General features: G+C 46.3%; 1 protein-coding gene across 4 annotated transcripts in view; it reads left to right on the top strand.

Moving 5' to 3' along the window:
* PRPF4 (pre-mRNA processing factor 4) overlaps nucleotides 1-23,957 on the top strand; it is a 682,089-nt gene that overhangs the window by 209,079 nt on the left and 449,053 nt on the right. The window lies entirely within an intron of this gene.

Here is a 23,957-nt window from a genome sequence, read left to right as displayed (position 1 = left end):
AAAGGGTATAGACGTCGTCGTCAATGATATATTGAATCCCTCTGCTCAGTGTGTGGTAGCGGCTAAGAAAGCAAATAGAAAGTTAGGTATGATTACAAATGGAATGGAAACAAACATTACGATGTTATAATGCCTTTATTTCTCTCCATGGTTCTCTCCATGGTACAACTGCATCTTGAATATTGTGCTCAATTCTGGTTGCTGCATCTCAAAAATGATGTAGTGGAATTAGAAAAGGTACACAGAAGTGCGACGAAAATGATAAAGGGGATAGGAAGATTCCCCTTTGAGGAAAGGCTTAAGTGGCTAGTGCTCTTCAGCTTGGAGAAAAGACAGCTGAGGGGAGATATGATAGAGGTCTATAAAATAATGAGTGGAGTGGAACAGGTAGAAGTTAATAGCTTGTTTACTCTTTCCAAAAATACTAGGACTAGGGGACATTCGATGAAGCTGCAAAGTAATAAATGAATAGGAGAAAATTTTTCTTCACTCAACGTGTAATTAAACTCTGGAATTTGTTGCCAGAGAATGTGGGAAAGCAGTTAGCTTAGTGGGGTTTTAAAAAAGGTTTGGCTAGCTTCCTAAAAGAAAAGTCCATAAGCCATTATTAAGATGAACGGGGAAAATCCACTGCTATATTTCTTAGATAAACAGCATAAAATGTATTGTACTTGTTTTGGGATCTTGCCAGGTACATGTAAACTGTATTGGCACGGTTGTAAACAAGATGCTGGGCTTGATGGATCTTCAGTTTGTTCCTGTATGACAACACTTACGTTCTTACGTTCAGAACCTAGAGACATCAGCTAAGACCAAAGGTCCTGCAAGGGATTAAATTTCCTGAGGCACTCTTAAGCACCACCCATGTCCCGGGATGTCAGGACACCCTCCGTTAGTGTCTCCACCTTCTTTAGTAGTTTTAACTGCACTTCACGGCTGTTTTGATGCATGCTGCTATATTTTTACTCACCGCTTAATTTTCACTGGAATTTTGTTTTTGTTTCTGATTCTTCCTACTGTAAGATGACAGTAGCAGTTCCTAATTTTTATCTGTATTTTCTTGTTTCTCTGAGGACAAGCAGGCTGCTTGTTCTCACTGATAGGTGACGTCCACGGCAGCCCCACCAATCGGAAACTTCACTAGCAAAGGCCTTTGCTAGCTCTCGCGCGCCCATGTGCAGCGCGCATGCGCAGCCGTCTTCCCGCCCGAACCGGCTCATGTTCGTCAGTCTTCTTTTGTCCGCGCTCGGAACGGTCATGTTTTGCCGCCATTTCGTGCCCCTCAAGTTGACCCTCGCGCGTCTTCGCAATTTCGCTAAAAAAAAAAAAATAGAGAGACCTTTGGTCTTTGTCCCTTCCCGTGTGTCCAGCTTTTCCCCCAGCGTAAGTTTCCTTTCGCTTTCGGGATAGGCCTTTTTGGCCTCGGTACAGGTTTTCTCTCCCTTATTTTTGGTGCCTTTCGTCGTCATCGCGAATTTTGATTTCGCCGGCGTGATTTTTCCGCCCATGTCATCGAAGTCTCCCAGCGACTTCAAGAAGTGCACCCAGTGCGCCCAGGTAATCTCGCTCACTGATAGGCACGCTTCGTGTCTTCAGTGTCTGGGGGCAGGGCACCGCCCGCAGGCCTGCAGTCTTTGTGCTCTTTTACAAAAGAGGACTCAGGTAGCGAGACTGGCCCAGTGGAACGTGTTGTTCTCGGGCTCTTCGTCGACAGCAGCACAGGACGCATCGAGTGCATTGACGTCGACAGGGGCATCGACTGCATCGACGGCATCGAGGCTTCGACCCTCTGCATCGTCGGTACCGAGACATCAGAAGGCTGCATCGATGTCGGTGGTACCGGGACCTCCGCTGTTGCTGATGTCGTCGGACGGTGGTGCTTCGACTGGAGTGGAGGTGAGGGCTGTCCATTTCCTTGCTGGTGGCGGAGCCTTCGGGTGGGTCTCCTCCTGCCCTGAGGGCTCCTGCGGTACAGCCCCCCCGAGACCGACCTTCTTCGGCCTCGGCCCCGAGGAAGAGATGGTTGGATTCTACGTCCTCCTCGTCGGTACCGGGAAGCTCCGGTGACATGCTTCGTTTGAAGAAATCGAAGAAGGATCGACACCGGTCTCCTTCCCGTCTCGGTACCGAGAGCTCTGGGTCGTCGAGGGAGTCGGCACCCAGTAGGCATTGGCACCGGGAGGATTGCTCACTCTCTGTTCAGGAGGTGTTGATGCACTCCACCTTGGACAGCCCGGAACTGCCTCCACGCCCGGAACAGTCTCTGACCTCGACGCCTGCATCGGCTTCCCAGTCTTTCTCCACAGCCGCTCTGCACGAGAGTCTCCGGGCCATTCTTCCAGAGATTCTGGGAGAGCTGTTGCGCCCTTCTCCGGTACTGGGGTTGCTTGCGCCACCGGTACCGTCGAGCGAGGCGACGGCTGGCCCTTTGCTCGGGGTGAGATCTCCAACATCGGTACCGCTTGCGGTACTGGCTGCGGCCGCCTCCCAGGACGACTCCCCGACGACGTTGGTGGAGGGAGCTTCGCCGGTGCTGGCGAGGGAGTCTACCTCTTGGCGCTCCCACCGTGGCCGTGTTTCCACGGAGTTGAGTCGGGCACGGCTTCAGACGCAGGTTCATGAACTTGTGTCTGATACTGATGGTGAGGCCTCGTGGGAGGAGGAGGAGGACATCAGATATTTCTCTGACGAGGAGTCTGATGGCCTTCCTTCTGATCCCACTCCCTCCCCTGAAAGGCAGCTTTCTCCTCCCGAGAGTCTGTCTTTCGCGGCCTTTGTCCGGGAGATGTCTACGGCCATCCCCTTCCCGGTGGTCGTGGAGGATGAGCCCAGGGCTGAGATGTTTGAGCTCTTGGACTATCCTTCTCCACCTAAGGAAGCGTCCACAGTACCCATGCATCATGTCCTAAAAAAGACATTGCTGGCGAACTGGACCAAACCTCTAACTAATCCCCACATTCCCAAGAAGATCGAATCCCAGTACCGGATCCATGGGGACCCAGAGCTGATGCGCACTCAGTTGCCTCACGACTCTGGTGTGGTGGATCTGGCCCTAAAGAAGGCTAAGAGTTCTAGGGAGCATGCTTCGGCGCCCCCGGGCAAGGACTCTAGAACCTTAGACTCCTTTGGGAGGAAGGCCTACCATTCTTCTATGCTCGTGGCCAAGATTCAGTCCTACCAGCTCTACACGAGCATCCACATGCGGAACAATGTGCGGCAGTTGGCGGGCTTGGTGGACAAGCTCCCTTCTGAGCAAGCCAAACCGTTTCAGGAGGTGGTCAGGCAGCTGAAGGCGTGCAGAAAATTCCTGGCCAGAGGGGTATATGATACCTTTGATGTTGCGTCCAGGGCTGCTGCTCAAGGTGTGGTGATGCGCAGACTCTCATGGCTGCGTGCCTTCGACCTGGAGAATAGAATTCAGCAGCGGATTGCGGACTTCCCTTGCCGAGCGGACAACATTTTTGGAGAAAAAGTCGAACAGGTGGTAGAACAGCTCCACCAGCGGGATACCGCTTTCGACAAATTCTCCCGCCGGCAACCTTCAGCATCTACCTCTTCAGGTAGACGTTTTTTATGGGGGAAGGAGGACTGTTCCCTACTCTTCTGGTAAGCGTAGGTACAATCCTCCCTCTCGCCAGCCTGCGGCCCAGGCTAAGCCCCAGCACGCTCGCTCTCGTCAGCAGCGTGCGCCTCAGCAAGGCCCCACAGCTCCCCAGCAAAAAAGCAGGGGGCGAGCTTTTGACTGGCTCCAGAAGAGCACAGTCGATGTCAAGGTGTCCGTGCCGGGCGATCTGCCGGTCGGGGGGAGGTTGAAAGTTTTTCACCAAAGGTGGCCTCTCATAACCTCCGACCAGTGGGTTCTCCAAATAGTCCGACAAGGATACACCCTCAATTTGGCCTCGAAGCCTCCAAATTGCCCACCGGGAGCTCAGTCCTTCAGCTTCCAGCACAAGCAGGTACTTGCAGAGGAACTCTCCGCCCTTCTCAGCGCCAATGCGGTCGAGCCCGTGCCATCCGGGCAAGAAGGGCTGGGATTCTATTCCAGGTACTTCCTTGTGGAAAAAAACAGGGGGGATGCGTCCCATCTTAGACCTAAGGGCCCTGAAAAATATCTGGTCAAGGAAAAGTTCAGGATGCTTTCCCTGGGCACCCTTCTTCCCATGATTCAGCAAAACGATTGGCTATGCTCTCTGGACTTAAAGGATGCTTATACACACATCCCGATACTGCCAGCTCACAGACAGTATCTTCGATTTCGTCTGGGATCACGTCACTTCCAGTACTGTGTGCTACCCTTTGGGCTCGCCTCTGCGCCCAGAGTGTTCACGAAGTGCCTAGCTGTGGTAGCAGCAGCGCTTCGCAGGCTCAGAGTGCACGTGTTCCCTTATCTCGACGATTGGCTGGTGAAGAACACTTTCGAGGCAGGAGCTCTACAGTCCATGCAGGTGACTATTCGACTCCTGGAGCTACTAGGGTTTGTGATAAATTACCCAAAGTCCCACCTTCTCCCAGTACAGAGACTCGAATTCATAGGAGCTCTGCTGGATTCTCGGACAGCTCGTGCCTATCTCCCGGAGATGAGGGCCAGCAATCTGCTGTCCCTCGTCTCCCGGGTACGAGCGTCCCAGCAGATCACAGCTCGGCAGATGTTGAGATTGCTTGGCCACATGGCCTCCACAGTCCATGTGACTCCCATGGCTCGTCTTCACATGCGATCTGTTCAATGGACCCTAGCTTCCCAGTGGTTTCAGGCTGCTGGGGATCTAGAGGATGTGATCCACCTGTCCACGAGTTTTCTCAAATCCCTGTACTGGTGGACGATTTGTGCCAATTTGACTCTGGGGCGCCCCTTCCAAATTCCTCAGCCACAAAAGGTGCTGACTACAGATGCGTCTCTCCTGGGGTGGGGAGCCCACGTCGATGGACTTCACACCCAAGGAAGCTGGTCCCTCCAGGAATGCGATCTGCAGATCAATCTCCTGGAGTTACGAGTGGTCTGGAACGCTCTGAAGGCTTTCAGAGATCGGCTGTCCCACCAAATTATCCAAATTCAGACAGACAACCAGGTTGCCATGTATTACATCAACAAGCAGGGGGGCACCGGATCTCGCCCCCTGTGTCAGGAAGCCTTCATCACCACCGTTAATTCAGAGGTGATCTCAGCCACCCATGCGGACGATACCGAAGGACCCGTTTCGGGGGAAGTCGCCGCCATCTTGTCTTCGGCCGTCCTCCCCCTCTGTCTTTCCTTTTGGGCTGATTTTGTTGTCATGACCGATTTTTCGCCCGTTCTAGTTGACCAGGTACCTGCACTAAGTCTTGCTCTAGTGGATAGTGCGATTTTGGGGAGAACGATTCTCTTGTAAATGTGGGGATTATGAGGCAGTTTTCGGAGAGAAGTTCACCTGCGACCTCTCTCCACCATAGCGTCACGTGACCTTCTGGTGCAATCACTTAATGATTGTTTTCTCGGTCACTCTCCCTGTTCAGATCATACCTTTAATGCATTGTTTCTCACAAACTCTCATCCAATGTTTTCTCCTTTTCTCCTGACTTTCCCTCTCTGAGTCTAGACAAGCAAACTAGATCTTTACATTCGATTCTTACCACTGCCTTAGTTAAAATACACCTTTAGTTCCGGTCTTGCATTCTTCTACTTTAACTTATTAAAGCATGATCATAGTGGTCTCCGCAAACTTGAACGCAAGCTTTGCAAAGCTTGAGCACTCCTGGAGGAAATAAAGATCCTCATCAAGTCGTGAAATTTAAATAAATCTAAACGTATTGACTATAATTTTCATCTTTATAAGGCAAAACGTTTGTATTTCTCTAACAAAATTACTAAAGCCCTTAACCCTACCAGGGAATCTTTCATGATTTGACACATCCTTCTTACCCTTCCCATACCCTACAGTTTTCCTCAACAGAGTCCTCTTTCTTTATTTCTCTACTAAAATTTCTGACCTACAGACTCCTCCGCCTTCTTCTGTTCCTGTGATTCCTTTGGTTTCTTCACCACCTTTTTCTCCATTACGATGTCTCTCCTTGTCCTTACAGAGTTCTCCCATTCCAGCCCAAAACCTCTGTCCATCTTCAGGAATGTCATCTTGGTCTTCATTTCACCCCCGTTGATGTTTTCCAAGGTCCTTAAATCTATGCAGTCTACTGGATCCCCTTCCTTCTACCTGGTTGCAACTCCCAAACCTAGACTTATTACCCACTATTCTGCTACTTGTTAATAACAGTTTGTCTTTTGGTCAGGTTCCATCATTCTGGAAGACAGCCATAATTCACCCTATCTTTAAAATAAAGCAGACTTCCAAAAAGGGAGCTAATTTTCATCCTAATCTGTGCTTTCTATTTAAAGTCTTAGAGAAAGAAGTCTTCCTTCAAGTTTCTTCCTTTGCTGAAAATCTCTCGCTTTACACCCTTGTCAGTCTGGTTTCAGGGCTAGTTTCAGCACTCGAACAGTTTTTGCTGGTCTTCTTAATGAAATTCTCACTCACCTAGATAGACACAATATTGTCCTTGCTATTTCTCTCGGCTGCTTTTGACTTAGTTCTTCTTTTTCAACTTTTAGCTTTTGGCATTACGGGCACAGTTCTTTTTGGTTCAGTTTCTTCCTCTCAAACCAATCCTATAAAGTTGTTGCTGATTCTTCCACATCTTGTCTTCGTTCTCTGATCTGTGGTGTTTCCCAGGACTCTCTTTATACTATTCCCCCCTCCCCCCACTTTTTAATCTCTTTATCAGTCCCCTTGCTACTATTATACAATCAACTGGTATTTCTTGCTATTTCTATGCTGATGATATCCTGCTTCTTTTCTCCACTAACCCATCTTCCACCTTGGTTACCCCTGCCCTCATAGACTGTCTCACTTTAGTATCTAATTGGCTTGCCAATCACAAAGTGGTTCTGAACCAACAAAAAAATGTGGCATGTTGGTTAACCCTTTAAAAGTTTTGGGTATGGATATTCAGCCAGATGACACTTCGCTACTTAGAGGTAATTTTAGATTCTCAACTCTCTTTTATTCCCCATATATCTGATGTCTGCAAAACTAGTGTTTTTATTCTTCAGCGGTTACGCTCTGTTTGCCGGTAATTTAGTTTCAACACTTTTCATTCATTTATTCTGTCACGCTTTATCACTAGACTCGATTACTGTAGTATAGTTTACTTATGTTGTTCTTGTTTCCAGATTTTAAAAATTACAATCTCTACAAAATACCGCAGTTAGGCTCCTTTGTCATGCTTGTCGTTATGACCGCTCCCACCCACTTCTTAAATCCCACCATTGGCTCCCGGTCGAACAAAGAATCCTCTTTAAGCTTCTCACCCTTACCTCCCTCAGTATCTGTTAGATCTTACTATTCTTTACACCCCTGTTCATTCTTTCTGCTCTCTATAATCTACAGGTCACAGTGCATTCTTCTTTGCTGTGCCTTCCTCCTGGAATTTACTTCCATTAAATATTCAGACCAAAAGCTCCTTTGACAAATTTAAATCTGCTTTAAAAACCTGGTTGCTTAAATTAGCTTTTGACTGAAGTTTCTGTCACTGGAGTCCTTCTCCTGACCTTACCCTATCTTCCCATATCTTTCCCATCTCTTTTATCTCTCTGTTATCCTTATTACCCCTCGCTCCCTGTTCGCCCGTAATTTTTTTTTAATGCGCTGGTTTATCTAAATTGTCATAAGTACATAAATATTGCCATACTGGGAAAGACCAAAGGTCCATCAAGCCCAACATCCTGTTTCCAACAGTGGCCAATCCAGGTCACAAATACCTGGCAAGATCCCCAAAAAGTACAAAACATTTTATACTGTTTATCCCAGAAATAGTGGATTTTCCCCAAGTCCAATTTAATAATGGTCTATGGACTTTTCCTTTAGGAAGCCGTCCAAACCTTTTTTAAAACCGCTAAGAGTTTAATTACACGTTAAGTGAAGAAACATTTTCTCAGATTCGTTTTAAATTTACTACATTGTAGCTTCATCGCATGCCCCCTAGTCCTAGTATTTTTGGAAAGCATAAAGAGACACTTCCCATCTACCTGTTCAACTCCACTCATTATTTTATAGACCTCTATCATATCTCCCCTCAGCTGCCTTTTCTCCAAGCTGAAGAGCCCTAGCCGTTTTAGCCTTTCCTCATAGGGAAGTCGTCCCATCCCCTTTATCATATTCGTCTCCCTTCTCTGCACCTTTTCTGATTCCACTATATCTTTTTTGAGATGCGGTGACCAGAATTGAACACAATATTTGAGGTGCGGTTGCACCATGGAGCAATACAAAGGCATTATAACGTCCTCGTTTTTGTTTTTCATTCCTTTCCTAATAATACCTAATATTCTATTTGCTTTCTTAGCCACAGCAGCACACTGAGCAGAAGGATTCAACATATCATCAACGACGACACCTAGATCCCTATCTTGGTCCGTGACTCCTAACGTGCAACCTTGCATGACGTAGCTATAATTCGGGTTCCTCTTTCCTACATGCGTCACTTTGCTCTTGCTCACATTAAACGTCATCTGCCATTTAGACGCCCAGTCTCCTAGTCTCGTAAGATCCTCTTGTAATTTTTCGCAATCCTCCAGCAATTTAATGACTTTGAATAACTTTGTGTCATCAGCAAATTTAATTACCTCACTAGTTACTCCCATCTCTAGGATTTATAAATATGTTAAAAAGCAGCGGTCCCAGCACAGACCCCTGGGGAACTCCACTAACTACCCTTCTCCATTGAGAATACTGACCATTTAACCCTACTCTCTGTTTTCTATCTTTTAACCAGTTTTTGATCCACAATAGAACACTACCTCCTATCCCATGACTCTCCGATTTCCTCTGGAGTCTTTCATGAGGTACTTTGTCAAATGCCTTCTGAAAATCCAGATACACAATATCAAGCGACTCACCTTTATCCACATGTTTGTTCACCCCTTCAAAGAAATGTAGTAGATTGGTGAGGCAAGATTTCCATTCACTAAATCCATGTTGACTTTGTCTCATTAATCCATGCTTTTGTATATGTTCTGTAATTTTGTTCTTTATAATAGTCTCTACCATTTTACCCGGCATCGACGTCAGACTCACTGGTCTATAATTTCCCGGATCTACTCTGGAACCTTTTTTAAACATCAGTGTTACATTTGCCACCCTCCAATCTTCCAGTACCATTCTCGATTTTAAGGATAAATTACATATTACTAACAATAGCTCTGCAAGTTCATTTTTCAGTTCTATCAGTACTCTGGGATGAATACTATCCAGTCCAGGAGATTTGGTACTCTTCCATTTGTAGAACTGCCCCATTACATCCTCCAGGTTTATAGAGAATTCATTCAGTTTCTTCGACTCATCAGCTTCGAATACCGTTTCTGGCACCGGTATCTCACCCAAATCTTCCTCGGTGAAGACCAAAGCAAAGAATAAATTTAATCTTTCTGCTATGGCTTTGTCTCCCCTTATTGCCCCTTTTACTCCTCGGTCATCTAGCGGTCCAACCGATTCTTTTGCCAGCTTCCTGCCTTTAGTATACCTTTACCATGTGTTTTGGCCTCCAATTCAATCTTTTTTTTTGGAAGTCCCTCTTAGCCTTCCTTATCAGCTCTTTGCATTTGACTGGACATTCCTTATGCTGTTTCTTATTATTTTCAGTCTGTTCCTTCTTCCATTCTCTGAAGGAGTTTTTTTTTTTTTTTAAAGCTCTCAATAGCTTCCATCACCTCACTTTTTAACTACGCCGGCTGTCGTTTGGTCTTCCGTCCTCCTTTTTTAATATCCGGAATATATTTGTCCTTTCTTTCCTTTTTTTTTTAAATTTGTTATTTTATTGTAGTTCTATTCAACCTTTTATGTTTGAGTTTACTATCCAGCTTATTTTCAAAAGAAAAAGACGCCCATATTTCGACCCAAATCGGGAGATGGGCGTCTGTTTCCCGTGGGCGCCCAAATCGGTACAATCGAAACCCGATTTTTGGTGTCGTCAACTGCAGTCCTTCACGAAGACGAATAGAGATCATGGGGGCATGTTGGAGGTGTGGTGAAGGTGGGACTGGGGCGTGGTTATCGGCCAAGGAGAGATGAGCGTCTTTAGCTGATAATCGAAACAAGAAGGGCATTTTTGGTGAGAATTTGGTCCGCTTTATTTGGACCCTTTTTTTTCAGGTCCAAGTCCCAAAAAAGTGCCCCAACTGGCCAGATGACCACCGGAGGGAATCGGGGATCACCTCACCTGACTCCCCCAGTGGTCACTAACCTCCTCCCATCAAAAAACCCCCACTTTACAAACTTTTTTTCCCAGCCTGTATGCCAGCCTCAAATGCCGTACCCACCTCCATGACAGCAGAATGTGTTCTATCCTGTGACAGCCTTTCCCTGGTTCTGATGTGGGTCTCGGGTGAATGTGACACCTTTTCTGTTAAGGGCACTGCAGAGTCACATCAGCAATGCATTGTGGTGGGTGTAGGGTATTGAGCTCCGTGATTTCACTAGCTTGTGTTAAATGCTCACGATGTTGGTAGGCTCTATTCCCATGGTGCTTTTCCCTCTGCTTACTGGGTCAGAGTGTGCCCTGTTTTGTTTCTGGTAGTCCATGAGGTAGTGGCCATTTGTGTAAGACACTTTTAGATCCCTTTCATGTTTTAGCCACATTACAGCACTTAGTTCTTACCTTGAATGTTGCTGAAAGAGGGCATTGTACACCATTCTGCCAGCTCGGACCTACTGCTAATCTCAGTACCAGCGAGACTCGTTGCCAGTGGGGCACAACCTGTGATCTGCAGTTAAGTGTGAGTAAAGGTGCTTATTCAAATAAAGGACGTTTTCAGCGAGATTAGTCTTCAGGTGTCAACTGCTGTGCCAAGGTTATACACCAGCAACAAGTCCTGTCCCTGGAGTACTCGTGTGGGTACTGCAGTGCACTTCAGGCAGGCAGACCCAGGCCCATCCCCCCCCCCCCCCCCCCACCCATAACACTTGTGGTGGTAAATGGGAGACCTCTAAAACCCACTGTACCCACATGTAGTTGCCCCCTTCACCCCTAAGAGTTATGGTAGTGTTGTACATTTGTCTCTTCCACGACCAAATGGCTTGGATTAAGACGTTTCTGAGCTTGGCGTTTTTAGTTGCCATTATCGCTAAAAAAAAACCGCCCATCTCAGAAGGGACCAAATCCATGGCATTTGGTCCGTCCAAACCGTATTTTCGAAACGAAAGATGGACGCCCATCTTTTTCGATAATACGGTCTGTCCCGCCTCTTCACATACCCGTTTTCGGACATAGACACCCATGGAGATGGGCGTTCGATTATGTCCCTCTATGTTAACTGCTTTTATCTTCTCAGCAAAGGCGGTATAACAAATGCTAATAAAATAAATAAATTTCCTTATTAGTACCTTCTGGAACAGCCCAGAGGATAAGCAATGTCTAAGACATAGATAAACATAAACCTTAGATTTGTGAAGTTGAAAATCTGCTTTCAAAGATTACACGGAGAGAGGTCTGTGTTGTTTGTCTCTTCTTGTCCATCAGAGGTAAGCTGAGACAAATAACACAGATCCCTCCCCATCCATACTGATAATCTAGGGTCATAGACAGGAATATCATCGTTCAGCATTAAGGACAAGTGTGTAAACCAAGATCTCCAAGTTTTACCTGTTATATGCAGAATCTGAAGGATATGTTTGACTTTGGGATTAGTTATGCTGGCCTCCCACAAGGATGCTTCAGAGCCCCATGGAATCCCAGGAAATGGAATATTTTTCATGTAGGTCTGCTCAATTTGGACAAAAGATTTAACAATCCTGTTTGGTTTCCAATCCTAGATATGTCATAATTGAGCAGTTAAATATTAAAAGTTTAGGTCAGGAACCCTCAATTCTCCCAATTCCTTATGCGTTTTGAGCACCACTCGAGCTATTCTAGGTTTGTGAGAATAACTTTTGCCCTATTTTTCCATATTGGAATAGGTAGCACCTGAAACTGATATCAGAATCTAGGGAGGTCATTCTTCTTCAATATTTCTATTCTCTCTATCCCTATTCCATTCTCAGAGATCCATCTGAACCTGTCAGACCAGTGGGACATGGTTAGCTTGAAGTAAGGTCTCTCGAGAGGGGGGGTTACTTTGACTACTAAGTATCAGCGATTGGGATACCCATTTAAAAGCAAAATTAGTGTTTACCTTTCTAATTTGCCAGTGCGTAGTGTCAAGTTGAATACTTCTGTTTTGTCTGTGTTTGCTTTATGTTGTCACTAGTAAAACAGGCCCGTTTCTGACACAAATGAAACAGGCACTAGCAAGGTTTTCCTCGGAGTGTGTATGTTTGAGAGAGTATGTGTGAGATTGACTGTGTGTGAGAGAGAGAGTGAATGTGCGAGTGTGTGTGAGAGTGAGACTGCTGGGTGCGAGTGTGTCTCTTCTGTCCCCCTCCAGCCACCCAGCGAGTCTCCTCTGTCCCCTGCTCCCCCTCTAGCCACCCAGCGAGTCTCCTCTGTTCCCTGCTCCCCCTCCAGCCACCCAGCGATTGTCCTGTCTCCCCTGCCCCCCCTCCAGCCACCCAGCGATTGTCCTGTCTCCCCTGCCCCTCCTCCAGCCACCCAGCAAATCTCCTCTCTCCCCTGCCCCCTCCAGCCACCCAGCGATTCTCCTATCTCCCCTGCACTCCCTCCAGCCACCCAGCGATTCTCCTGTGTCCCCTGCCCCCCCAGCCACCCAGCGATTCTCCTCTCTCCCCTGCCCCCCTCTCCAGCCACCCAGCAATTGTCCTATCTCCCCTGCCCCCCCTCCAGCCACTCCTCCACTTTAATCAGCATATATTAAATTCCCACCATGTGCTACAGAAAAGCACCGAGCACATCCTATATAATAAAACGCACCTCCAACGTTCTGAAGCCGAGAAAGTGAAGCCTTGAAGCATTTGTTCGCTCTGTAAGGCTCCATCTCCTCAATTGACGACACATAGTTCCGGAACGTTGCAGGAATGCTTCAAGGCTTGTAGGCTTTCACTTTCTCGGCTTCAGAACGTTGGAGGTGCGTTTTATTATATAGAATAGCGCAACCTACTGCAGACATAAAGGGAATGAGACTTGATATTCTTCCTTTCTGTGTGGCCAATGCACTTGGTCAAATGCTTTTTCAGTGTCTGTTGCTAGAAGCATAGCTGGGATCTGAGTGCACTGCCCAAGTAATGTGTAGGATCCTTTTAACATTAACCATAGTCTGCCTTCCAGAGACAAATCTGAATCTATAAATGTTGGGAGCCAAGTTGCCATTCTATTTAGGTAATATTTTCAGGTCAACATTAATTATAGTGATTGCACGCTTTGCAGGTCTTACAGGCCTATCTGTTCCTGGTTTACAGATGATAGTTATGCCAGTTTTATTGCTGTGTGGGAAAATTGTAGACCCTGTTTGCATTGCATTAAAGAATTTGGCCAAAACCAGGGCTACTGTTTTGACATAAATTTTATAAAAGGAGTTATTAAAGCCATCTAAACCCTGGTGACTTACCCGATGGAAGACTTTTTATAATCTATTAAACTTTATTGGCAGTGATTTCAGCATCTATACAGTGCTGAGGCTCTGAAGTAGAGCAGGTGATAGACATTGTAGGTATTTTTCTATATCTCCCTGTTGAATTGACATATCTCTAGCATACAACTGTTGATAGAATTCTAAAAATCTTTGTATTTGCTCTTTAAATAGTCCTTCCCCTGTCCTACGTTTTTAAAGGGTTTTGACTAAGCCTGGTGTTTCTTAATACGCCTAGCCAGCAGGTACCCAGATTTGTCCCCGAATTCAAAAAAACCTATTGGGTCTACCTCAGGTGAAACTCTATATCCACTCTATATCGTTCCTCAGCTTCAGTATTGACTCAATTTGTTTTGCATCTCTTCCTGTAAAAAGCTCTCATTAAGTCTCCAGAAGATTTTACCCCTGTATTGGCCCTTTAAATTAAAAGTACACCAGGCCAGGTCATGGTTGGACCACATGGATGATATAGAAACCTATGGAACTTTGGAAGGCTAAGTGCTTTGAAAATATGCCTCAAAGTTGATCAAACATCACTCTTATCAAACAACATCCTTTTTTTTTTTTTAAACATATTTTTATTATTTTCCATAAAGCCATCTACAAAACATCAGCCAATAATGCATCATAATACAAAAAAAAAATTTCCCAAGATCTATTGCCATAAACATGTTCCCCAACTACCCTCTCCCTCCCCCCTTCCCCTTGCCAGGAGTAACTTCAGACTAATCCTTTATTCTCCTCTCTAGAGGCTCAACATCAATTAAACAGATATCCCTCTCCATGTCATATATGAGGACCAATTTTTAAAGAACTTCACCACTCGACCTCTTTTCACAGCTGTCATTTTGTCCATTATACAACAGAAGTCCACTTTAGCAAATACTTGTTCCAGTGATGATGCCTTGGTTTGCTTCCAAAGTCTCGCTATTAAAGTCCGGGCTGCTGTAACCGCATGGGATAAAAGACAGTGAAATGAACTATGTATACCTGGCACCGGTATATTGAATAAACAGAGCCCTGGGTCCAAAGCAATAGCTATCCCCAACTTACTTTGTAGGTGTGCAAGTAAATTTGACCAAAATGCCTTTATAATCGGGCAAACCCACCACATATGCCAGAAAGTGCCCTTGGCCCCACATCCTCGCCAACAAGTCCCCTTCCCAGTCTTTAAGATTCGTGTTAGTCTGTGAGGGGTGAGGTACCATTGATATAACATCTTATATCAGTTTTCTACCAGGGGTGTCGCCACAGAGAAAGACAGAAGTTTTTTTAAATATCTTAAGCCATTTATCCTGCTCATATTTCACTGATAAAAATGCCTCCCATTTATCTGTATATTGGGTTAGGGGGACAGATTGATGTAATAACGCTTTGTATATCCTGGATACTCCACCCTTTCCTGCCCCCGCTCCCATTGCCCTCTCTAATTCTGTCACTGTTAGCCCTAGTTCATCCTTGGCTTTCCGGTGTATGAAATCCCGAACCTGCATGTATTGGAATATATCTTTATTTGCTAGGCCATACTTCTCCTGTAGAAATTCAAACGAGTGGCATTTACCTTCATCCCAAAGTTGTCCCAACACCCGCAAAGATGAAGCTGACCATTGTCCATACACCCCCTCCTCTCTACCAGGTGGGAAGTCCATTGCATATATAATAGGGGTATTCAAGTGATATTTCCTTCCTGGGACCCACGCGGTCCTACATCGAGCCCATTCTCTAAGTGCTACCCCCATTTGGCCTTTCATTCCCGATATTAAGTTCTTCAACAGAGTCAAGGGAAGCCATGGGGCCGCCCACAACGGGACCCCCCGCAAGCCCCATTGAGCCGCATATGACCAGGTTTATCTATCCCCTTCTGTCCTATAGCTAGCATTTGGAACAGTGCTGCTCTATAATATAACCAGAAGTTTGGAACCCCCATCCCTCCATCTTTTCTAGACTGGTGCAAGACCTTCCTATTTACTCGTGGGGGTCTTTTTCGCCAAATGAAGGCAAAAACTTTCCTATTAAGCATCTGGAAGAAGGATTTCGGGATTACGATAGGAATTGCCAAAAATAGATATAGCAACTTAGGGAATAAGGACATTTTTATTGCTGCTATTCTCCCCATCCATGACATCCCCAATCCTCCCCATCGCTCTAATTCTTTAAACAATTCTTGCATTTTAGTGTCAAAGTTCTCCCTGAATAGGCCCTCAGTGTTTGGTGTCAAATTAACCCCCAGATATCGTATGGAGCGTGGGGACCAGCTAAACGGGAACAGCGGTTGCAATTCTGTTTGCAGTCCTGCCTGGAACTGCAGAGGCATAATCTCTGATTTTTGTAAGTTAATTTTTAATCCCGCTGCCTCACCATACTGATTGAGGATATTCATTACCGCCCGGAGGGACTCCCCCGGCTCTGCCAAGGTCAGCAACACATCATCAGCATATAGCAGGAGTTTTGTCTCTTGTCTCCCTATTCGGATACCCCGCACCCGCGGCTCCTTACGTATCATAATCGCCAATGGCTCCATAGAGAGAGCAAACAATAGAGGGGATAATGCACAGCCCTGCCTTGTGCCTCTCAACAATTCAAAAGACTGTGTGTTTGTGCCATTAATTTTCAGTTGGGCCATCGGCTGCCGATAGAGCGCTGTGATCCAGTGCATAAACTGCCCTCCAATACCCACACTTTCTAAAAGTTTAAACAGATAGGACCACAGCACCCTATCAAATGCTTTCTTAGCGTCCAGGGAGAGGAATATCGCCGGCTGCCCCAGCACTTTTACCCGATCTAATATATATTGTGCTCTCCTGGTGTTATCAAACGTTTGCCTGTTAGCAATAAAGCCAGCCTGATCTTCGTGTACCAGGCGTGGCAGCACTTTCTGTAAGCGAGCGGCCAATATTGAAGTGAAGATTTTATAATCTGTTCCCATGAGGGAAATAGGGCGATATGACCCACAATTGAGCGGGTCTTTATGTGGTTTAAGCAGCAGTACCACATTGGCCAATCTCCAGGAGCGCGGGAGCAGGGCATCTTCTTTGATAGCATTAAACACTCTAAGCAATATTGGAGACAAGATACTGCGGAATCTTTTATAAAATCTGTTGCCAAAGCCATCCAGGCCTGGGGCCTTCCCCCCAGGCAGACCCCTGATAGCCTCCTCTATCTCCTCCAGCTCAATAGGAGCCGAGAGTGAATTCCCCTTGGCCCCAGTCAAGCCAGGCATGCCCGCAGTTTCCAGCACAAAGTGAATAGCCTCCGCCGATGGGGGGACCTCTGGTTGATATAAGTGCTCATAATATTGTACAAACACTCTCTGAATGTCTTCTATCTGATCATAAATTTTCCCTCCAATATCCCGTACCCTGTTTATACTATTACGATTCTCCATCCGTTTCATTTTATATGCCAATAATTTACTCGCCTTATTATTAAACTCGTAATATTCTTGCTGCACCCGTTGCAATTGCTTCTGAATGCCTATGGACTCCAAAGAGGCCAGTTGTACCCTTGCTTTATGCAATTCCTCTTGTTGGCTCGGAGTGCACTGTTGTTTTTTAACTAAAGTATCTAGCTGATGAATAACCAACCTAAGTTCTTTTTCTTTTTCCCTGGTGTCTTTATTTAGGTATATCTGTAAGGCGATCATTTTCCCTCTAATCACTACTTTCATGCTTTCCCACAAAATCTCTGGCGTTATATCTGGTGTATCATTAATTAGGAAAAACTCCTTAAGTTCTAATTCAATTCGTTGGATCTGCTTGGGGTCTTCTAGCAGACTTTCTGGGAATTGCCACATCCTCCTCCCCCTATCAGATCTTCCCCCCCCCCCCCCCCCCCCCCCCCGTAGATCTAACGTAACTGGGGCGTGGTCTGACCAGGTTCTAGTTTGTATCTCCGAGGACTTTACTTGCAGCATTGCTCCAGCGCTACCCATCCACATATCAATTCTCGAATATGTGTCATGTGGAGCTGAATAACAGGTGTAATCCCTTTCTGTTCCATGCAGCACCCTCCATATATCTACCAATCCCCAGTGGTTGAGAAACTGAATTAACCGATCTCTCTCCCCCTGGGCATATCCGCTGGCCACCCCCGTATTGTCGATTTTTTTTTTTTAAATTTTTGAAGTCTTTATTAATAGATAATACAAAACATCTGAAACATAGTACATTATGCACGCCGTGTTACATGTCATTTATGTAAGCCAGAGTATTCTCATAAGTTCACGGTTATACAATACAAGTCAGAGTGATTATTGCTCTATGTACCAAAAGGAAAATAATTCTTATTGCATTGAAGTGTCAAATAAATTATTCAGATTTATGATTCCAAAACTTCACATTTTCAGATTTTTCATTTATAATATTCTGTTGTTTACCCATCCCTCCCTCCCTTCCCTTCCCACCCACCCTTCCGGCACAACTTTAACAGAAACCTTATCTCAAGTTATACATGAAGAAGAAAAGAATCCCAGATCTGATGCCATCTGTCTAATTGATTATGCCTCTCTGCTAGAAGCCTTTCCATCTCACAGGTGTATCTCAGTTTTTGGACCCATCTGGTGATAGGCGGAGTCATGGGCTGCTTCCAACATGCAGCAATTATAACTCTTGCGGCAGTTATGGCCTGTCCCACAAATATATGCTGATTTCTGGAAAGGCTCACTGCTCCCCCAAAAAATAGAAAGAACATTGGGCTCCATGGCATTGGGCTGCCCATCCACCTCTGTAACCTGCTGTGAATCGATCTCCAATAGGCCCTGACCTTCTTACAGGTCCACCATATGTGGCCAGCTGTGCCACGTACCCCACAACCCCTCCAGCACAGCCCATCTAAACCTGGTGATTTACAGGAGGGTAAATGTTGAATGGCTTTTTGGACCTCAACCGGAGTTACCGGTGCATCTAGGGCTGCCCTCTGCTGGCTGGTTATAGAAGTCAATTCGCTCTCTGCCAGATAGTCCAATATAGCATTTTCAGATGGATTAGTCTCCTGCGCATATAATTTCTGGTAAAATTCACTAAAGCGTTTCCTTATGGCTTCAGAGGTGTTCAACAACTCTCCTTTCGAGTCCCTAATGTGAGGGACCGTTCGGTCCACTCTTTGCCTACGCAGCTTTATTGCCAGGAGTCTACCTGCCTTGTTAGTAAATTCATAGGATCGGACTTTATTTCTGGATTGTAACCAACTTAGCTGATCAGAATAAATAGTATCCAACTGGAACCTCTGTCCACGCAGCTCCTCCAGAACAGAGGGGGAACCACCTGATTTATGCTGTGCCTCAAGGATCCTAATCCTGTCCAAGCACTGTGCCAGCTGGGCCCTACGAACCCTCGCTCGCCTACTGGCTAACTGTATGAAGTACCCTCTTGAGACTGCCTTCATAGCATCCCACACCACACTAAGGGGGGGCCCGATTCCATATTGAACTCCAAATACTCCTTCAGGACCTTCCTACACCCCTCTACAACCTCCCCCTCCAGCAATAAGTCTGTGTTAAGTGTCCATCTTTGATCTTTGGCCTCAGCTCTGATGTTCGACAAGGTTACCCAGACTGGGGCATGGTCTGAAAATGTAATGTTGCCAATTTCTGCTTTCGGGCCCCTCTCTGCTAATGTGACATCGAGGAAGATATGATCGATCCGAGAGTATGAGTTGTGTACAGGAGAAAAAAAAGTGTAGTCCTTAGTCGTCATATGAGTTAATCTCCATACATCCAGGGTGCCCAGTGAACGGACCAAAGAGCCCAATGCCACTGAGTCCCTAGAAGTTGGGTGTTGAGAGCTCCCAGATCTATCTAACCCAGGGTCCATAACCTCGTTAAAATCACCCCCCATGATCAAAGAGCCCCGAGTGAATGCAGCCAGAGTGTTTTTCACCTTAGTGTAAAAGGACCCCTGATGTTCATTAGGAGCGTAAATCGAAGCAAGCGTGAGATCTACCTGATCCAGGACAATTTGCAAAAGTAAGAAACGCCCTCCCGGGTCCCGCCTAATTTTCTTTACTTGGGCTGATATTGTTTTATGGAACAGAACTGCCACCCCACGTTTTTTGGAACCGTCAGCAGAGGAAGCGAAGAAGGAGTGTGGGTATTCTGGATGAGTTAACAGCCTCTCATGTGCCCTGCGGAAATGGGTCTCCTGCAACAATACGATGTGCGGCCTAAGTATCTGCATCTCTTTGAAAAACTTCTGTCTTTTCTGAGGCATATTCAGCCCCTTGACATTATATGAAAGGATTTTTAAGTCTGTATTCATTTCTGGGATGTTACATCAGCTATCTCTCCCACCAGGTGGGATCCATCCATTGCATGTCTTTGTTCTATCCAATACCAGTTGTGCTCCCTTCCCTCCCTAACCCTCCCTCCCCCTAATGATGACCCTCCCCCTACCCATATCCCCTCCATCCCCCCCTGTCTAGCACCAACTAACGGGATCAAGTCCCAGTAGTGGGAAGCGAGGAAGTAACCCACCAGCATCCAGGCAACCCAGCCCCCCCCCCCCCTCAAATACTTATGTCATCACCAATTTTATGAACCCAGATTGAGCAACCTTAGTTACCCATCTGCATGATTGGTCCCTGCCCATTGTCCATCACCTTAAATTTTCCCCTCCTCTTAATTTCTTGTAACTTATGCAACTTCATTCACAACGAGCCTCACATCCTTAATTACCATTTCCTCCATTAACTATATTATTAAAGTTCACTTTTGCAGAAAATAGCATTAATAAACAAAGAACAAAACATATTCAAACTTATGGCAGAGAGTAATATCAGTAACTCTCCGCAGCATTACCAACCAGTATATCATTTTCAGCCATTTTTCTTCTGGTAAAGTTCAGGTTTCTTCCACAGCCACTTTTCTTTTTGGAATATTTCTTTTAGGAGTGGAAGGAATCCTTTGCCACTTTTGAAGCTTTGTCTTCGTGGCTGGAGCCAAAGCGCCAGATGGTTTGTTAGTCTGCACCAGGCCTGCCCCATGCAGGGATTTCCAAGCTTCCATCATCGACGTCGCTCTCATCTTAACACCCTGAAGTGAGTAAATCAGAGAAAAAGGAAAGCCCCATCTATATGTTATCTGTTCCTTAGCCAAAATGTCCAGAACTGGCTTCATGAAACGTCTTTGCTGCAGAGTGAACTGTGATAAGTCTTGATAGACAGACACATTGGCCCCACCAAATTCCAAGTTAGACTTTTTCCTGGCGCAGTTAAGCAGTTGCTCCTTTGTTTCATATCTGTGGAACCGGGTGATAATGTCCCGTGCTCTATTTTCCTGCCGCTGACCCAGGGATCTGTGTGCTCTGTCGATCTCAATCTTTACCCCTTCAGCGTCTGCCCCCAGCAGGCTGGCACACAGTGTCTGTACAATTTGAATAACATCCTCTGTTTCTCCACCCTTAGGAACTCCACGGAATCTCAGGTTATTTCTCCTTCCCCTGTTTTCAAGATCGTCAAGCTTATATGTTAGATCTATTTGTTTTTGATCTAAAGCTTGGAGGTTGGTCTCGACTGAGTGTATGGATTCAGAGTGTTCTTCCAACTTAGCTTCTACCTCCTCAACTCTGTTCCCCAGTTCACGGAGGTCGGAGCTCAACGACTCCATTCTTTCCAAAATCTCATCCTTCGATTTATTTATATCAGCTTGTATACCACATAGGATCTGGCGAAGTTCGCCCGAGATTCCTTTTTTAATATGCGGTTTCCGCGATTCCGCTAGTGAAAGCGCTGAGTCAGAGTCAGAAGGAGAGACCGGCGCCATTACCTCGTGGCGCTTCGCGGTTTTGGCCGGCCCGCCGTCAGCTGCCTTCTCCTGCACTTTAGCTCGCGCCGAAGACGCTTTACTCATCCTAAGTTCAATGAGGAGCAGCGGAGAACACTGAAGGCAGATCCAAACAGGTTGGTGATAGCTTTTTATAGCTTTGTAGTTATCGAGGAACGGGAGCTAGAACGCTAGGCAGCCATCAGCTTCAGTGACGTCACTTCCTCCCCGTATTGTCGATTTTAGGGTCCATTGTGACATTAAAATCTCTGCCCATGATCTCCCCCTGGACATATTTTGTGAGCTGTGTGATAAGAAGATCTAAAAAATTCCCCTGAGCCTGGTTAGGTGCATATATATTCACTATAGTGTAGATCTGTCCCCCTATTTTAGCTACTAGTATTATATATCGTCCTCTTAGGTCCCGTTTCATTGTAATAAGTTCCCATGTTAGCCCTTGTTTTATCAATATCCCTACCCCTGCTGTTTTCTTCTGTGTCTTATTCGAAGCCAAATATTGTTGGGGGTGTCTAATATTTCGTAATAAATGCTCATGTTGTTCCAACAAGTGCGTTTCCTGTATCAGAATAATATCAGCCCCCACCCTCTGAGCTTCTCTAAACAGCTTTTTCCGTTTCATGGGGGTATTAAGACCCCGAGCATTTAAAGTCATGCACACTATACTTGCCATGGGGTATTCAAGTGTGTAGTCCTCTTATTACCTTTTGCTTATGGTGAGCCCCTCCCCTTACAAAATTATTTACAACATACCCGATAGTTACCCTGGCAACCCTTCCCCCCCCCCCCCCCCCCCTTCCCAGTACATCCAGTGAGTCAGAATTATCTCTCCACTAAAGTGAGAGAACGGTGACCAACCACATCTCACATAACTTCAACTAAACATTCCATTGAAACATTACCAGATCTTCCTATATCTATCATCTTATCTGTTTTCAAGTCCTCTCGAGTGATCATGGCACAGTCTTAGTTGTAGCTTCCAGCTGTAGGGCTGATTTTTGCCTGGTCAGACGCCCTTTACCCCTGGCCACTCGGGTCCATCGCTGGCGATTCAGCCTCGGTTCCACCATTTTGTTGCTTGCCGTTCTTTCCACCGGCGCTTCCACCTCCGGCCATATCGCACGGGCCTCTTCCACATTCTGGACTCTGTGCCAACTTCCTTCTTTGTTATATGCCAGCGCGAATGGGTGCTGCCATCGGTATGGTGTTCCTTGATCTCGCAGGTATCTAGTGAAGTTCCGCATCTCTGCGTGGTGTTTTAGTGTCATCGGGGCCAGGTCCTGATACAATTCAATAGGGAAAGAATCCCATTTTATACAGTCTTTCTCACGTGCTTTCCGCAGAACATTTTCTTTTATTTTGTAGTCTGCAAAGCATGCAATTATGTCTCTAGGCACATTGGCCCTTGCACGTGTTAGCGCTCTATGTGCCCGGTCTACTTTGATACTCTCCGGGCTCACCTCCTGGCCCTCTTCCGATAATAACATACTAGCCACTTGCTGTGTAACTAGCTCACAGTTCATATAGTCCACCTGTTCCGGTATACCCCGAATCCTGATGTTGGATCTCCTGCCACGATTCTCTAGATCCTCTATCTTATCCATGAGGACCTTTCCTAGCTCTTGTTGTTCCCTCACGGTGGCCTCTAGCGAGCACAGCGACTCTTGTTGCTCTTCCACCCGCTCATCCACATCTTCCACGCGTCGGCCCATCTCCATTAATTCACCTCGGAGTTTCGTTGCCAATTTAGTAATATCCTCACGACCAGCTTTTACATCTGCTCTGATCTCTTCGAGCAGCGCTCGGAAATCGCTTGGATTAAAATCTCCGTCGGCCTCTGTCTCACCCAAATCTATCTCTGTGCGCTCAATGTCGGCCTGTGAGGAACCCACGCCCGGCACCATCTTCCACCAAAACCCACTTCTCCTCTTCCTCCACTTTCTATCTCAGTGGATAACACCCTCATCCTCCCCGTCTCATCTGCCCGCAACCTCGGAGTCATCTTCGACTCCTCCCTCTCCTTCTCGGCACACATCCAGCAGATAGCCAAGACCTGTCGCTTCTTCCTCTTCAACATCAGCAAAATTCGCCCTTTCCTCTCGGAACACACCACCCGAACTCTCGTCCACGCTCTCATTACCTCCCGACTTGACTACTGCAACTTACTCCTCACCGGACTCCCACTTAGGCATCTATCCCCCCTTCAATCTGTTCAGAACTCTGCTGCACGTCTTATATTCCGCCAGAACCGATATACTCATATCACCCCTCTTCTCAGGTCACTTCACTGGCTTCCAATCCGTTACCGCATTCAGTTCAAGCTCCTCCTTCTTACCTACAAATGTACTCAATCTGCTGCCCCTCACTTCCTCTCTACCCTCATCTCCCCTTATGTTCCCACCCGAAACCTCCGTTTTCGGGACAAATCCCTCCTCTCAGTACCCTTCTCCACCACTGCCAACTCCAGGCTCCGCCCATTCTGCCTCGCCTCACCCTATGCCTAGAACAACCTTCCTGAGCCCATACGTCAAGCCCCCTCCCTGCCCATCTTCAAGTCTCTGCTTAAAACCCACCTCTTCAAGGCTGCCTTCGGCACCTAACTCTTACCTTCAGGATATCTGGACTGCCCCAAATTGACTG

This window comes from Microcaecilia unicolor, chromosome 6 (genome assembly GCF_901765095.1).
Source record: "Microcaecilia unicolor chromosome 6, aMicUni1.1, whole genome shotgun sequence".
NCBI lineage: Eukaryota > Metazoa > Chordata > Amphibia > Gymnophiona > Siphonopidae > Microcaecilia > Microcaecilia unicolor.
The sequence above is the reverse complement of the archived record's forward strand: the minus strand, read 5'-3'. Positions and strand labels throughout refer to the sequence as shown.